A 17,888-nucleotide genomic window follows, 5' to 3' on the forward strand; every position below is an offset into this window, starting at 1 on the left:
GGGCCTGAACCAGGATGAAAACTCTATCAGTAGTGAGAAAAGAAAGGAAATGAGAGATGTGAAGGTAGAGGTGACAAAACTTGGAAATTGATTACATATGAGTATAAGAGAGAGCAGACAATTGAGGATGAAACCATGGTTTTAACTTTGGGGATCATATGATTTTATGGGAAGTACCATGTTGATTGCAACAAAGCCTAGAACATTGGAGACCTTCCTGAACAAGGCCTTCAATTATGTGAAAAGAATGGCTAATGTGGAAATGTGTTTGCATGACTTCATATGTATAAAGAGTATTCTATTTCTTGCCTCCTCGACGGGTACAGGAAAGTGTAAAGGGAGACAGAATTTGGAAGTGAAAATAAAATGAAATTTTTAAAAAGAGCAAAGTTTTAAATATAATGTGAAAAGAACAAAATAGGAGAATATTAAGAGCTTTGGAATCCCTCTGTTCGGCTGATGCAACTTCGCACGAAAGCTGATAGGATCTTGCTTCTAAGAGAATTGTGATGGTACGTAACAGAAGTGCAGTAGAGAGACTGTAGAACATGTGTAGATATTGTTTAACTAGTTCTAGCAAATTAACCATGTGGTGAAAAGAAAGTTCCTTGACTGGCTCGGAAGACATTCAAAGAGGCCTTTCAGCATCACCCACCTCCCAGTCACTCTGGGTTTTTCTTGGTAAGTCCTTTATTCACAGTATCCAGTGAGAGATCATACCGTAAGGGGAAAAGGCCTTTACCTCTCTTAGACCATGGAAAAGAGAACCGCTATGTATAATAATAATGTCTTTTTAAAATGTATTTACGTAACATGGTCCCCAAAAAACACTGAAAACTGTGGTTATGGTATCTATTCCTAGGTTCAAGGTAGGCTGCATAGGACAATCATTTTTGTCAAATTATAGCCTAGACCTCTGCCAACACTAAATTTTATTTCAAAATTACACAACAGGCATTGATAGATCTAATGCTCTTCTTAGATACGATGATGTATTGAATCTAGGTATCATGACTGCAGATTCACCTGACATGCCAAGAGCTTCCCTGTAGATATCTCACATGGAGGGTTTCTTTTGATTTCTTGACATTGAATGGATATCAATGAACTTAATGGTTATGCCTTGTTCTTACTATGTGACCACAAGCCATCTTTTCTGTTCATATAGAAACCTTTGAGAGATCTTTAATGCCACTTTCCCCACACACTTCTCACAGACTACTCATGCCTACCATGTGCTTCTTTATTTATCTGGGTGACCCTCAACTTTAAGGCTTTAGTGATCATGGTATTGTCATCTGTAGCAATCTCTCAACATCCAAAGAAAACTGATTAAAGAAGATTCAATTAATCAAAACCCCTATGTAATTTCCCACAGGCAATGTAGCCAATTTCTGTGAAATCAACAAGTAGCAAAATATTTAATTAATATATTAATACAACATAAATAAATAATAACAGAGAATCAAGTGGTAGTGTCAGTCTTTTCCCCTCACATAAATGATGTAAAAAGGTACCTCCTTAAAGACCCTAGGGGAAGTATAATTTGATCCTTCTTTAATCCTTTTGTAAATAAGGACACAGTTGCTTCAAAGCCCATGGCCTAGCATAAAAACTCTTAAGTTCAGTGTTATTTGCTTCATGAAAGTCTGCAGATCTCTTAGGCGAGAATTTGATCTGCTCAATTTGCTTGGAAGGGATTTGACATTACCAGGATTACATCAGCTCTCCTAAGTTTGGAAGTGACATGGCATTAATGAATACATCAAATGATCAATCAGCAAGCATTTATTAAGTACTTACTGTATGCCAAGCACTGGATTAAGCACCAGAAATATGCCCTCTCCAGCCAGAGCCTACAGTGTGCATATTCAAATATGCTCTCCTCATCACTGCCATGGTGCTGTGCCTGGAGGCAGAAAGACCCTCATATTTTTACTAGCTACATGATCCTGGGGACTCAAAGTCAGTCTCATTTTCCTCCTTTACAAAAGAGATAGTAATTCCACCTACCTCATGGGGTTGCAAAAATCAAATGAGTTGGAAGCTGGAAGAAGTCATAAAACTGTACTGACTGGATTCACTACAAACATATGTTATCTAATCTCAAGTGGGCCCTCCCTACAGCAAGGCAATCACATTCTTCCCTCGTCAATTCTTTATTCTACTCCCCACAGTAGCTGCTGTTTCAGACCCCCACCGTTCCTCTTCTCTTCATCTGACATCTACCAGCTGTCATTGTCCACTCTCTCCTTATTCACTCAATTGTGGATACTGAGGGGGCACTTCTCCTTGCCCAGGCATCTCCATGTACCCTTAATCTCATCACCTCCCCTCTTCTCCAGTAGGTAGCTTCTACTCTCATCTCCACTCTCTTTTACATCCAATTACCCCCCTACTTGATCCTTCTCTGATGCCTATATACATGTCTATGTTTTCCTTGTCCTTAAAACACACCCTAAAATGATCCCACCTTTGGCGTCTCCCAGCTAAAGTAACAACTGTGATTTTATATCTCTTTTTCCCTTCTCAACTAAACTCCTTGAAAAGGTCATCTATACTCAATACTTAGACTTCCTCTCCTCTCACTGTCTTCTAAACTCTCTATAATGTGGCTTGCAGTTCCATCATTCAACTAAAAATGTTCTCTTCAAAGTTGTCAGTGATCTCTTATTTGCCAAATCCAATGGCCTTTTCTCAATCCTTACCTTCCCACACAGCCTGTAAGTGTCTGAGGCCAGATTTGAACTCACAAAGGTGTGTCCTCCTGACCCCAGTCCTGGCACTCTATCCACTGTGCCATCTAGCTGCCCAAAATTGACATAGAAATAGATAAATATCCTGTTCTAATTTTTCCTAAGCACCAGTCTCACATGACCAGATGCGTAGTGGAACTTTCAAACTGGATGTCTCATAGCTATCTCAGACTCAACATGTCCATACCACCACCACACTAGTGCAAACACTGTTCATCTCACCCCCAAATTATTTCAATAGTCTGCTGGTGGGTCTGCCTGCCTCAAGTCTCTCCCTACTCTAATCCATCCTCCATGCAGCCACTAAAGTGATTTTCCTAAAGCACAGATTCTCATCAGGTCTCTCTCTTTCTCTCTCTCTCTCTCACACACACACACACACACTCTAAACCCCGGTGGCTTCCTAACATCTTCAGGAACAAATATACAACATTAATTTTCTCATTCAAAGCCCTTCATGAACTAGCCCGCTCCTAACTTTCCATCTTCTTATACCTTACTTCCCAACACATACTGTTCAATCCATTGACACTGTCCCCCTTGTTTGTCCATGAACAAGACACTCCAGGCATTTTGTGTGGCTATTCCATGATTGGAATACTTTTCCTCCTCTGCTCCAACTACTGACCTCTCTGACTTCCTTTAAATCCCAATTAAAATCCTACCTTTTACAAGAAGCCTTCCCCAACCCCTCTTAATTCCAGACCTTCCCTCTTTTAATTATTTTCTATTTATTCCCTATGTAGCTTGTTTTGAATATATTTATTTGCATCTTCTCTCCTCCATTAGATTGTAAATTCCTTGAGGGCAGGGACTGGTTTTGCCTCTTTTTTTATCCCCAGCATTTAGCCCAGTGCCTTGTACATAGCAGGAATTTAATAAATATTTAATGATTGATTGAACATATCAAAAACTAATCTACTGTCTTTCTTTCTAAACTCCTCTCCTCTTGCAAGGGTCTTATTATCAAGGGTACATCATCCTCCAAATCATGAAGCTTAGCATTTCTTCAACTCCATACTCACATAGTCACACATCCTATCAGTTGCCAACTCTTATTGTTTTCACTTTTAGAACATCTATGGGGTCTGTCTCCTGTCCACTCACGCAGTCACCTCCCTATTCTAGATTCTCATCTCCTCTCACCTGGACAATTGCAATAGCCTTCTAATTGGCCTACCTGCTTCAAGTCTCTCCCCACTCCATTACATCCTCCACATCAGAATAGACAGCAAAATGATTTTTCCTAAAGTGCAGGTTTTGTCTTGTTTTCTCTAGAATGTAAGCTCCTGGGGCAGTTAGGTGTCACAGTGGGTAGAGCTCCAGCCTTGGAGTCAGGAGTTCAAATCTGGCCTCAGACACATGATACTCACCAGCTATGTGACCCTGGGTAAGTCGCTTAACCCCGATTGTCTCAAAAAAAAAAATAGAATGTGAGCCCCTTGAGGGCAAGAACTGTTTGTGACTTTCTCTGTATCACTAAGACTTAGCATAGTGCCTGACTTTTTATAAGTGTATAATGAATGCTTGTCGATTGATTGATTATATATAAACACTTTGAAAATGTGAAATGTTTTATAAATGTTAGCTTTTGTATTTATTATAAACTTTCACCATTTTCAAATGGTTCTTCCTCTTTTTACTTTTCTTCTCTCCCCCTCCCCCAAGTTCTGGAGTGTTCTTCAGTGAACAGAAGCAGCCATGATTCCTTTTTATGGCCACGTGAAGCCATATTGGAGAACCTCCATTAAAGTAGCCTTATCTTATTACCATTACCAAGCATTTTTAGGAATATTATTTCATTTAATCCTCTCAGCAATTATGGAAGATGGGTAGCAAGGCAGGTAAGACTCTCATTTCCATTTTTCAAACACTAAAACTGGAGCTTAAATAATTTAGATTATGTGTTTATAATTACATAGCAAAAAAGATGAATATAGGACTTGAAGTCATATCTTCAACAATTCAATTCAATGCATATTCAGTGCCTAATATGTGAAAAACCTTTTCATGCCAAATTGAGTACTCATTTCCCTAGAGAAACCTGTCAAGGTAATAATAACTGAACAAAAAGAAAGAGTGTGGCACATCAAAAAGAACACTTTTTATGGAGAAGGACATGGTTCAAATTCTGCCTTTAAAACTCCTTACCTGTATAACCTTGGTCAAGTAAACTCTCTAGGACCAAACTTCCTCATCTATAAGTGAGATTGCAAGCTCCTCAAGGGGAAGGACTATCTTTGGCCTCTTTTTGTGTCCCTAGTACTTAGCACAGTGTCTGGCACATAGTAGGTCCTTAATAAATGTTTACTGATGGTTTGATTGATTGGTTAAATGGCCTCTGAGATCTCCTCTAATTGTACATCTATGTTCCTATGATCCTCCCATTGCACACACACACACACACACACACACACACACACACACTTATCACTTTAAAAGGATTTTAATCCATTATTCAGACCAAGTTACCACAGATGACTCCCACCACAACTGAAGAATTTGGTTAGCAGAGTTATTGAAGGTCAGTATTACTCTCCCCAAGAATTTAATTTTCTGTGGATTTATGCTGTTGGCACAAAAGGAGAATATATTTGCTTGTCTCTGCTATGAAGGTAAATCTCAAATGGAAACCCGAGAATGGAAATTCCATCTTGTGGAAGTCAGCTTCAATGCAATTGCAAGAGGAGACTGTTGAGCTCTCATTTGCATTCTGTCCAGTAAGCCTAGACGATAAATACACATAATAGGCTTTTGAAACAGTGGCTGCAGAGTGAGCATTTGCTTTATGAAAGATTGAGTTTCAGTCTGAAGTCAGTCATTTTATGTTCTATTTCATGTTTTTTTTTAAACAAACAGAAAATGCTATAAAAAGAGCTATTTGCATAATTTAGGCACAGTGAACACAACTGAGTTCCTTTGATAAGACTACATTAGTGTTCGCTTCAAAAATATCATGATGCTTTCTATTGGCTTGCAAATTATCCTATGTACATTACTCTGAACATATGTACAGCCTATGCTGGCCTCATTTACAGTTCATATAATTTGTGTTGTTGTTTATTTGGCTTTTCTATGAAATGGATTTTTTTATAATGATTCCAAGAGAAATTTACTTCCATCACAGATCATTCTGTATGCTCACAGTATAGTTACTCTATTTTTCAGATATAGTTTGTCTTGTTTAGAATTTTTTAATCATAAAAAAATAAAATACATCATTTACTATTCCTGGAATTTCATCTCCCTCCCCAACATCCCCACCCCAGTGAAGGGCTTTGCTGGTTTTGAGATATTACTTGGGCCAGTTCTAATCTCTTAAGTTATGAATGCTATTTTTTTATAGTTGTGTTACATTTTCCATATTTCACACAAACCAATTATTTACCACATATATACATGTGTTTTAAATTACTTTCAAATTAGCCACTTCTTATTTAGAAAGTTTTGTGATTGCTTTTAGGATTTAAAGCCTCCAAGTAAATCATCAGCATAATATTTTTTCTATATTTTTATATATTTCCAGTCCCTGCTCCCTTTACCTCTTTTTCAATCCATGAAATGAACCTCCTTCACCTCTAGCATATTCACAATTATAGGAAATCAGTCTGTAAGGAAAGCAAATAAATAATACACAGAAAGAAAGCATTTTTCTCCTTTTAAAATTTATTTCCAGTGTTTCCATGCACATTTTGAGATTGTTTAATGGAAAAATCAAATCAAGCTAACAGCCTTTTTTTCACTTTTCTATAAAGAAGTGATTCCCCATAATAAAGTGGAAAACAGATTGGAAATCCAGAATTTGATTCCTGACTCAATACACACATATTGTACAAATATCTCTATGCCTCAATGTGATTCTTTGTAAATTAGGAGTGTGTGTCCAGGGCCCTGGCTGATGCCTCAGGGACATTGAGAAGAAAACTCTGAAGTGATTGTTAGGCTCTCAAAAGATATATGTTACTTGTCCACAAAACTCAAAATATCCAAATTATGCTCTCAACTTCAGAAGTTAGCATGGAAGGCTGAGACTAAAATATGGCATCAGAGATATTAATTTCAACAAAATTAGGAGTAATTTAAACATTCTTCTTAAATTCAAATTATACATAAACCAAGCATTTTTGAGGGTATAAAAAAAAAGAAAATTGGTTAACTTCAGAAAGAGGTTTTTTTTTTTCTTATCATGCACAGTGAGTTGCTTTTTCCTGGCTGGATTCATCTCTGCATTTCAACCAGGAGTCGAAATACCAAAGTATCATGGGAGAGGTCATTCCCACTGTATTCCCAGCTTAGGCAAACCAGTAAAATACTGCAAATTTTAAAATACATGTCTGTAGGAGAGATCTCCAGTTTGAATTTCCAGATCAAATAAGATAGACCCCTTTTGAAGCTTATCTTTTGGGTGTTTTATTGAACTTCCAAACCCTTGGAGTTTTCCCATCACTTGCTTTTTTGAGTCTTTCTGCACAATAACTTTTATTTCAAACTCTTCCTATAGGTTTCAGAGTTCTGTAATCTGTCCCTGGAGTAGGCTTAAGTGAAAGGGCTTTGCAGTTTTCTAGATCTGAAAAAGGAAGACTACTTTCCAAAGGAAGGAAATCTATGCTTGGAAAGAGTGATTTTTCTCAAGGACATGGCCCCAGTGAGTAGTGTGGCCTCCTTCAGCACAGCTGGGTAGATTTACTAAGTGGCATAGTATAGAGATAGGAGACTTAGGCAGAGAGAAAAGAAGTGAGAAGAATGATCTTAAAATGGCAACAAGCAAAAAAGGAGGGGGGTAGGACTACATAAAGGCAGTTTAGAATTGCTGTTAAGTATGAAAAGAGACCCAAGACGAAGAGAAGGAACTAGAGATGTTAACAATGGGGACCTTACCCAGGTCGGCCCTCAAGGTAGCAAACCGTCTTAGTAGACTGAATGTTCAAAGAGATGGGAACCCTTTCCTTTGAGGAAAAAAGTTTTCTTAAGCACAATGGACTCTCTTTGGGATAAAATATGAGTGGAAATGTGAGGATCTGATCAGGCCCCTTGGTGTGGCAGGAGTATTCTGTGAGGTTCCCTAGAATGTTGAATTCCTTATAATTACCATCCGAAGGTGAGTGGGAAAACTGAGCAGGTGCTAAAGGTGACTCGTGCCACTTCAGCAGTGTTTGTTACAAAGGCGATGGGGTCACTGTGGAGCCCTGAGACCATCTCAGACAGAATATGCCAGAGAGAAAGAGAAATATGCCTTTTTAGAAACCTGTGGGAAATGAAGGCAGCTTTTAATACTGCCTCTCCAATCACAGGTCAAAATGGTAAATAGCTCAGAGCAATACTTCATTTTCAAACGAAAGAACTCATATGAGAAGTCAAGGGAAGAGTGTATCCAGTATTCTGGAGTACTATAAGGTTTTGCATTTATTTCCCATCAAAATTAAATTTTAAGAAGATGAAGAAGCCCCATTTAGAGAAACTAGTTAAGGATTTACTATTTCCTCATTATCTGATCCCACTGTTTTTAATCCAATAAGCATATATTTTGTATTTTGAATATATGCATATGTGACCACGTTGTACATTTTGTCTCTCCCCATAGAAGGTGAGCTGCTTATGGTCAAGGACTATTTCATTTTTGGTTTTTATATCCTTTGCACCTAGCATAGTGCCTGACACATGGGGTGTAGATAGGAAATGGACCTGTGATTTTTTTTTTTTGGTAGAGAGAGCTATTAAATTAAATAACTCCTTCTATTAATGCAAATCTGTACCTGCTCTGCAACTTACACTCCAACTTTTAGCACACATATTAAGCCCTTAATAAACGTCCTATCTGCTCTGATAAGTGAGTTCCTTAGAACCTCTGTTTTAAGGAAGGCCCATACCAGCCATGCTCAGACATTCCTCTCCTGGCTCTCCCTGCTGGCTCTTTGGATTTATCTTCCTGCCCACCTCCCCAACACACACACGCACACACTCCCTACACCACACCACAATTCTCTTCCATTAGAATGTAAGCTCCTTGAAGGAAGGGACTGTCTTTCTTTTTGCTTACATTTGTATTCTTAGTGCTTAGCAGAGTGTCTGGCACATAGTAAATACTAAATAAATGGTTGTTGACTTCACTTGACTATCTCTCTCTCTATCTTTCTTTCTATCTATCTACCTGTCTCTGTCTAGAATAGCCTACAACACACAAAAATTAAGTGACTTGCCCAGGGTTACACAGTGAGCAGGTAGAACCTCAATCAAGTTTTTTTCTGGCTCCAAAGACCAGATCTCTATCTACTACAGAACACCGTCTTTCACCTGACATATAGTAAGCTCTTAATAAATTCTTGATTAATAATAGTTCACATTAAGATAATGCTTTATGTATGTTATTTTACTCTCACAATAACCCTGTGAGGTAGATGCCATTATTAACTCCATTTTACAGATGGGGAAACTGAGGCTCAGAGTGATTAAATGACTTACCTAGGGTCATACAGTTATGTATTAAGGTCTGAGGCAGTATTTGAACCCAGCTCTGGTTGGCTCCGAGTCTAGTACTCTAGCCATTATGCCAGGCTGCTTTACATTATGCATATTTTAACTGTGAGAATTGATATACAGTATAGTATAGCAGGAAATGATCATAGCTCCCTACAAGTGAGACTGTGACAGAGAGAGAAACAGAGACAGACAGAGAAACAGAGAGACAGAGACAGATAGAGACAGAGACAGAGACAGTGAGAGAGAGAGAGAAAGAGAGAGATCAGTGGCTATAAATACCCATCCTGAAACAGATTAGATCAATCTAAAAAAATGATAAACAATAGTCTAAATGAGCAATGGAAGATCATTTAAGGCATATTGATTGGTTTGAAACTGTTTATTTTAGATTTTATAATAAAAACTACTAAAAAATAATCAGAATGTAGTTGAGAATACTGGGGGAAAAACTGCTTAAATAACTACTTCAACATTTTGGGAATTCAGATCTTTCTCTTCCTTGCTGTTCTAAATTGCTACCACACTTATTCAAACTCTCATCAATTCTCCCCTCTTTATAGGTGTGCTGTCACCATCCTCTGCTCCCGGCATGTTACATTCAGAATGATGAGTCTTAACCTGTGATCTCAACTGTGGAGATCAACGATGCATATCAACAATTAATCTGTAACTTATAGTCTTAGAGAGTTACTGAGGGCATTGAAATGTTCAGTGACTTGACCATAGTTACATGACTAGTGTATGTCAGAAGAAGGAAGAAAGGAAGGAAGGAAGGAAGGAAGGAAGGAAGGAAGGAAGGAAGGAAGGAAGGAAGGAAGGAAGGAAGGAAGAAGGGAAGGAGGAAGCAGGGAAGGATGGAGGAAAAAAGGAGGGAGGAAGGAAAGAAGGAAAGAAGGAAAGAAGGAGAAGTGGAGGTGAGAGGAAGTGAACAGAACTGGAACAGTTTTAATAGTATTGCAAAATAATTTTAATTGTATTATGAATTTGATGATTATCACAGACAAATATTTAAATATTTTTAGTAAAACAAAAAGAGCACTGGGCAAGGAACTGTGAACTGTTACATACAGTTTATACATATATAATAAAGAATATATAAGTACATATTAAATTTATCAAAGAAGCATCAAAATTGTTCTATTTATGTCCTTTTGTACACTTCTTTTTGTGTTCTGTGAATTTAAAAAAAATTATTTGTTAATGCTTTGAGCAGTTCACAATATGCCTTCCCTTTCCTGATATCTACTATGGCTAAAATTTTCCGCGCTAGTGTAGTGGGGATTGGGCCTACAGAGGCCTTCCCATAAAGCATGTGTTGAACTCCTGGATGAACAAGTCTATCTCAGTGCAGAAGATCTTGGGCACTATGGGATGATACAGCAGCCCCATTGTTGGTCTTTTGGTCCCATGACCACAAAAAGGTTTTAACGTGTCAGTAGGACTGGTCACTGAGCGACCTATGAAGTCAATCAACAGTCTGTCTCTTCATCACAATGTTAGCCAACCCAAACCAGCTATAAAATGTTTATACTTGTAGAAAACTGAAGAGCAGAGAACTTCCATTATATGTCATCATGCCTTTCTCCCCAGTTTTTTTACATGTGAGAAAGTTATGCCTGCTCACCAATCTTCTGTTGTACCTGTACCTTTTTCTCCTTTTAATTTCCATGTTTTTATCATATTTTATAAAGTAAAAATGTAATCTTCCCCATTTTGCTGTTGACTGCATACTTACTATAAAAGATAATTTAAATCAAATCTTATATCTCCTACTTAGAATATAATTCTGCTTGGTTTTATGTGTGTGTGTGTGTGTGTGTGTGTGTGTGTGTGTGTGTGTGTGTATGTACACGTGCACATCTCAGTTTCATTGTCCATACACAATTAGCCATTGTATTGCCTTAGGGAACCTGTTACATCTTAACCTAGTTCCTGCTGTTCTACTAATCATAGTATCTATCATATCTATCATTTGACCTTCTCCAAACTATGGCTACTCTGGCTATCCTATCTCTCCCAAAGGAAATCAGATGGCTCAGTGACCTTTCATTTTCTCTTGCCCAGAATTAGGCCACTACACCACTTCTAGATATTTCCAAATCATGCTATGTGCATACCCTACTCCCTCCCTTCCAACTTCCCTAGATATATTATCTGGTCTTCTTTCATTAAAATGTAAGCTCCTTGAGGGCAGGGACTATTGTGCTTGCTTGTATTTGTATCTTCAGTGCTTAGCACAGTGAATAACACATATTAAGTACCTAACAAACGCTTTGCATTTGTTTTCATTTATTCAACTTTCTTTTTTTTTAAGTAGAAGTGTATACTTTTATTTTTATTTATTTTTTAGGCAATTGGAATTAAGTGACTTGCCCAGGGTCACACAGCTAGTAAGTGTCAAGTGTTTGGTCTGAGGCTGGATTTGAACTCAGGTCCTCCTGACTTCAGGGCTGGTGCTCTATCCACTGCGCCACCTAGCTGCCCCTATTCAACCTACTTTCACCACAGGGATCACAAGCTGCCTCCTCCTCTGACTCAGCTCCCTCACCAATTGGGCACAGACACTTCCAGCAGACCCAGTAGAAACAAGGAAGCCCTTACTTCCCAGTCTTATTGACATTTCTCCTTATCCCCTCCTGCCTAGACAGTGACCCAATCTGCATTCCCTTGCAAAAGGGAGCCTAGAATTTTCATTTTACTCCAATTCTCAGGACAATTCCATCCACCTATTCCCAGCACTATCCCTCACTGGAAGCACATCCATTACTACTGATTAAATGAACAAGGGGTCATCAAATACAATCCCTCTGGTAACATGGAGGCCTTGCCATTAGACTTTACTATCTGCCTTATCACTAAACTATGCCCACCCAGCTCTCAGGCATTGCCATCTAACCTACTAATGCACTGTGAGGACCCCTATGCCTTGCCATCTTCCCTGAAGCTTAATTGGAAGGACCACTGGACCTTTCCATCCACTCTCCACCTGAACTCCCTTCTATGTGTTGCCTTCTCTACATGTTGTCTACCCCTGTTAGGAATGTGTCCTCCCTAAGACTAGGGACTGCCAGGCTCTTCTATTTCATCTCTATTGATTGGCGCATAATCAAGCATTTAGTTAATACCTGTTCATTTATTAATTCACTCTTTATCTCTTGCCACCACTAACATGTGCCTCTATCTTCCCTCTCATTTTAACACCTCTTTCTTAATAACTCACTAACTGTGTGATCTTGAGTATGTCATTTAAATCTTTCTGAACTGGTTTGCTCATTAGTAACATAGTGGTAGCAGTGCCTTCCCTATCTAATCTCATAAAACTACATGAGGTTAAAATGAGATAATGTATGTGAAAACACTTTTTTAAACATTGTATAGGGCTTTTCAAATTTAAAATGTCGTTCCCCTTATCTCCCTCCACTTGCTTCTTGCTTCAGTCTTGGAGAAGCATCATTCTAGTGTATCTACATTTCCTTTTATCTAAAAATATTTCATCTTCCATTCAGTTTCTTGCCCTGTCTCTTCCCTGATGCTATTACATCCCTGTTGTCCTCTCATAAGAAGGACTTGCTTCCTTCCAATAACATGAGTAAGGTAGAGGATCAGGCTTCTCCTTACTCTTCAGTACCTTTTCCAGACCAACCTTCTCCCAACTTTTCATTTGCTTGTTAGAATCAGAGGCTTGAAACTCAAATAGGAGGTATGGATGATGGGGAAGAAAGAGGAATTAAAATTCGAGGTAGGGAGGATGGAGGCACATATTAAGGGCAAGAAATGAAGAATGAATGAATAAATAAATATTTATTAGTATGTGCTAAGAGTATTCTCATCTTTCTATACTACCCTATTTAAATCTGTGCTATTGCCTATAGGCTCTACTAAAAACAAAAGAACAAAAGAAACAAAACACCCTATCATATATATAAATTGCTTCACCAATCTTAAAGCAGTATATAAATATTATTATTATTACTATTGTCTTCTCAATGATTTCAACATCTGGATAAAGTTCTTTCCACCCCCTTCCATTGTTTGATAACCTCAGTGTCCATGCTAAGCATTAGTCTAGTCATTGATCTCACTCAAAATTCCTTGTCTCTCTTGATTCCTCAGACCTCCATCACCTTTCCACATCAACTAAACACTGCGTCTTTTCTGATATTTCTAATTTAACACTTCTCCTCTCTGACCCAACTATCCTTACTTTCTGTGTTTCTTACCACATGCGCCAAACTTCTCCACCTTTGCTGGGTTCAAATCCAACCCACTAAGAATTTCATAAGCGGGTACTTTGTTCTTATCTCTGTGCTAGGCACTGGAGATTCAACAACCAAGTCAAAAACCCCTCAGAGAGCTAGTTTTCTGCACATAAATGGACAAGCATACATATATGACAAATTAAGGAGAAAACATCATAAATCAGGATGGGGAAGGACTTTTGAGAAGATGTGGACTTGAAGGAAATTAATGATTCTGGGAAACAAAGGTTAAAAAAAAAAGAGTGAGTGCATCTCAGACACAGAGGTGAGGGTGGGAAGAGAAGGAGTCTGTACACAACCTGGAGATAGGAGAAAAAAAATCTAACTTCTGAGAACAAGTACACCAGTTTGCTGAAACACAAGACTATAAAGGGAAATCAGTCAACGGTCAATGAACATCACATAAGCACTTATGTGCCAGGCAGTGTGCTAAACTATAGGAATACTAATATAAGAAAAAAAGAGAAAAAAAACAAAATTCCTGCCCTGGAGAAGTTTATATTTTAATGGGGGAATACAGCACCTAAAATGAAGCTGACAAACACCCACCCGGGGACATGGTGGTGAAGTCCAGAGGATCAGAACCAGAGCCTGGAAAAGATGGAGCATTTAAAGGGCCTGGAAAAGTAGGCTGGTGTCATACTCTGTGGGGCTTTAAATGCCATGCTGAGGAGCAAGGCTTGAATTCCAGAGAAAACAAGAATCCACTGAAGGTTCTTGACTGGGAGAATGATAGGGGGTTTTTGATCATTCAATGCCTCTCACTTCTCTGATTCTATTCATTTTTTCCTAGATATATTGAGCTTCCTTCTCACACTAGACTCCATAGCTCCTTTAGAAAAATGTTATCCTGAGGACCAGAAACTACACGCTCCATAACTCCTAGCTTAGGTTTTGAATGTAGTTAACACTTAGAAATCATTTCACTGAAGCTTTACACCTCTGCTTTTTTTTTTAATCCTCAACTTTCTTCAGGGCCCAGCTCCCCTGTCTTCATCTATAACAGGCTTTTCCCATGATTCCTATAGCTACTAGTGCTCTCACCTCCCTTATGACTTTGCATTTATGCATTTGTGTATTTGTTTTCCCCAATAAAGTATAGGGTTCTTTAGGGCAAAGACTCTGCCTTGTGTGTCTTTGTATCTCTAGAACCTAGCAAGGCGCCTAGAACATAATGGAAGCTTACTAAATGCTTAATGAATGAGTCAATGGGTAGATGGGCAAGCATATAATGTCATTTCTAGGGCTGCAAGTTCCCTCCAGCCTCTGAATTTTCATTGACTTTGCAACTAGTGTGGCTTCCCCTTCTACGGTATCTTTCCAATTAGAAAACACGGCTAAGTGCTCAGGGAAGAAACTAACCTAGGTTCAAGGCAACTCAGAAGCCTCCACTGATGCATTTGCCTTCAGCAGTCAGCCAGAGGACACAGTTTAAAGCAAAGGAATTTCCTGAAATGGTAGAGTATGAACAATAAGTTCAAAACATCCTCCCCATAAACCTGGGAAAATCTCCCCAACAAACACACACAGCACCAGGAGGAAGAGTGAGTACAAACATTTCATATACTAGTAAAGAAGTACACACATAACAAATATAAATGGCCAAGGCAACTCATATCTCCAGTAAAGCAAAAAAGCAGATCCTTGCTCTCTTTTCATGATGTTCTCATGTTGCTCCCTCACTTTGGGTGCAGTATATCAACATGCAAGTTGTTCTGCTGGGTTACCTGGGTCTGCTTCTCTCTGCAGCTCAACTCCACAAGCCTGCTTCCTGCTGAGCAAGATGTATCCTATTGGGCAAGTTGTCTCATATTCCCTTTGCTGTTGTATGCTAGAAGGAGTACAAAGGGAAAGGAAACTCAAGAACTGGATTCTTCTATAGCTGGCTCTCTTCTTAACTGCCAGAAGTTACTGCTTTTATAGAGTTATACTCTCTTATACTAGAGAGCTAGCTAGTTTCCTTTTTAAAGACCACCAGAAGGTTCAGCTAGCCAATGGCTAGCTACACCATATTTCTATCAAGGAGATAAAGGAACATGATCAAATTTCAAAGAGGAGAAACTTGGTGCAAACACTTTATGTTTCTTTTATAAGCTGTGAACGGATTGCTCCAATTTTCATTCCTGTAAAATTGGAAATAAGTCACTCAGGTTATGAACTTTTTGAGGTTTCTCCACCTTCATGATATTCAGGGTGGTTATTCAAAATCTTTAAGGGGCAAATCCCTTACAAGGTACAAATGAGACTGTTCCAAGTCTGAAAGAACAAAACCTTAACATCTTATTTTTTTCTGTTACCTATCTCTTATATTTTTCAATCTCATCAATGATCTTGAAGAATTTAATTAATCAGGAGTCCCCTTTTCTTCCTACTACACTAGGATCTATAATCCTATGTCATAACTGTTCTCCCCTTTGTCCCTTTGTCTCTTCCTGTTCTGAGGCTAGAGAATGATGGAAACCTATCTCAGTTGGGCCCATTAAAGATTTGCACTGTCCAACTCATCAATCTTTTTTAATTTCTCCCTCATTATCTTCCCAACACACTCCCAGATCAGTTATTCCAAACCATCTCTTTTCTCCTCAAGCTGCCAATTTTTCCTCCCTTACCACTCACACTGAGTAGATGATCTACTCTTCAACTTTGCAGAGATAATTGAGACTGTCTGGCATCAGCTACTCCATGTATCTCCAACTTCACCTCGGTATATCAATATTCCTAATTCTCTCCATTCATTCTTTCCTCTAGGCTCAGAGGAAGTGGTTTCCTTTCTCCAGGCTCAAAGGAAGTGGTTTCTTTCCTCTCTAAAGAGAATATCTCCATCTGTACCCTGAATTCCATCCCTTCCTAATGCCTTCCAAAATCTTGTTCTCCAAATTATTTTTTCCTAGCTTTTCAATCACTGAATGAGCTCCTTTCCTTCTGCTTTTAAAAATGTACAGACCTGTCTGCTTAATATCAAAAACACAATAAACTTTTCTGAGTCCATTTCCCCTTTTAGTTAGCATTGTATTGCTTTCCTTCCCTTTACTGACAGACTCCTAGATTATGGGATGTTTGCCCAGGTTTTCTATTTCCTACCCCCCACAAGCTTACTAACTTCCTAAAATCTGGCTTCTAACCCCACTACTCTACTGAAACTATTTTATAAAAAGTTGACCTTCTTGCCAAAGGTTCCCTAAGCTTCATAAAAGCATAAATTCTTTTGGTCTAAATGTAGCAGAAATAAAATGGGACTGGAAGTCAGGAGTCCTCCATGTTTCTGTATTCCAGTTTATTGTCAAATGAGGATAGTAACATTTGTACAACTTACCTCACAGAGTTGTGTGAGCATGAAATAATCTAATAAAGGAATGTTAAGCCTACTGTAAATTTTAAATCCCAATATAAGTAAATTTAAGGGTTTTTTTTTCTTCTTTGTGGGCTCTTCTTTCTTTTCCCATCCTCAAACTCTATGCTCAATCATGCTTTTCATTCACTGTAGTCAGTCAGTTACCAATTCAGTTAAGCAACTCTTGCATACTATAGTAGGCATTTAAGAAATAGATCTTAATGCTGTGCTAAGTGTTGGAGGAACAAAGAAAAGGAGGGGGGGCATGCGCTCGGTGGGGGAACTGGGGGGGCAGTAGGTGGAGAGGGTGATAGTCCTTTGAGAAAATTCTACTCTCATTGCTGTAATTACCAATTTTATTACCTTGTCCGTAGTAGGTATGCAATATATATTTATTGACTGATTCATATACAACTCGAGGCCTAAATACACTAGCGCTTCAGTCTTGTGATTCCAACTACTGATAAGATATCTTGGCTTCTAGGTACCATAATCCCCTCAAATTCACAAGCCTGCTTGCTATATTTCCCCTAAATCTGACTCTATCAAATATATAATTTGTGTTGATAACACCATCATTCTTCCAGTATTCTAGGATAGACTATTTGGAGTCTCCTGTAACTCTTGCTTTACTTACCTTCACCTGCTTTAACTTAAAAGCTCTTTGAGGTCAGGGATAGTTTTGTTTCTTTATTTTGTATCCCCAGCACACAGTACAGTGCCTTGTACAAAATAATAAATATTTAATTAATTTGGATTAGCAGCAAATTCTAAGTTTTGCTTTTCTTCAAAGTATCTTTCAGGTTCCCTTTTTCTTTCTGCCAAGATACTAATTCATGCCCTCATGGCTGAATTATTTAAATCTCTTCTTATGTGATTCAAAACCCCTAAGTATCACAGTATATGTAGCTGGGCCTGGAATCAGGAAGCCCTGAGTTTATATCTGGCCTTCAGTGTGACCTTCAAGTCACTTAAGCTCTGTTAGCCTCAGTTTTCTCAACTGTAAAATGGGAAAATAACAGCACTTAATAGCATCTACTTTCCAGGGTGTTGTAAAGATCAGAT

The sequence above is a fragment of the Vombatus ursinus genome, unplaced genomic scaffold (assembly GCF_900497805.2).
Source record: "Vombatus ursinus unplaced genomic scaffold, bare-nosed wombat genome assembly UNPS02014812.1, whole genome shotgun sequence".
NCBI classification, from domain to species: domain Eukaryota; kingdom Metazoa; phylum Chordata; class Mammalia; order Diprotodontia; family Vombatidae; genus Vombatus; species Vombatus ursinus.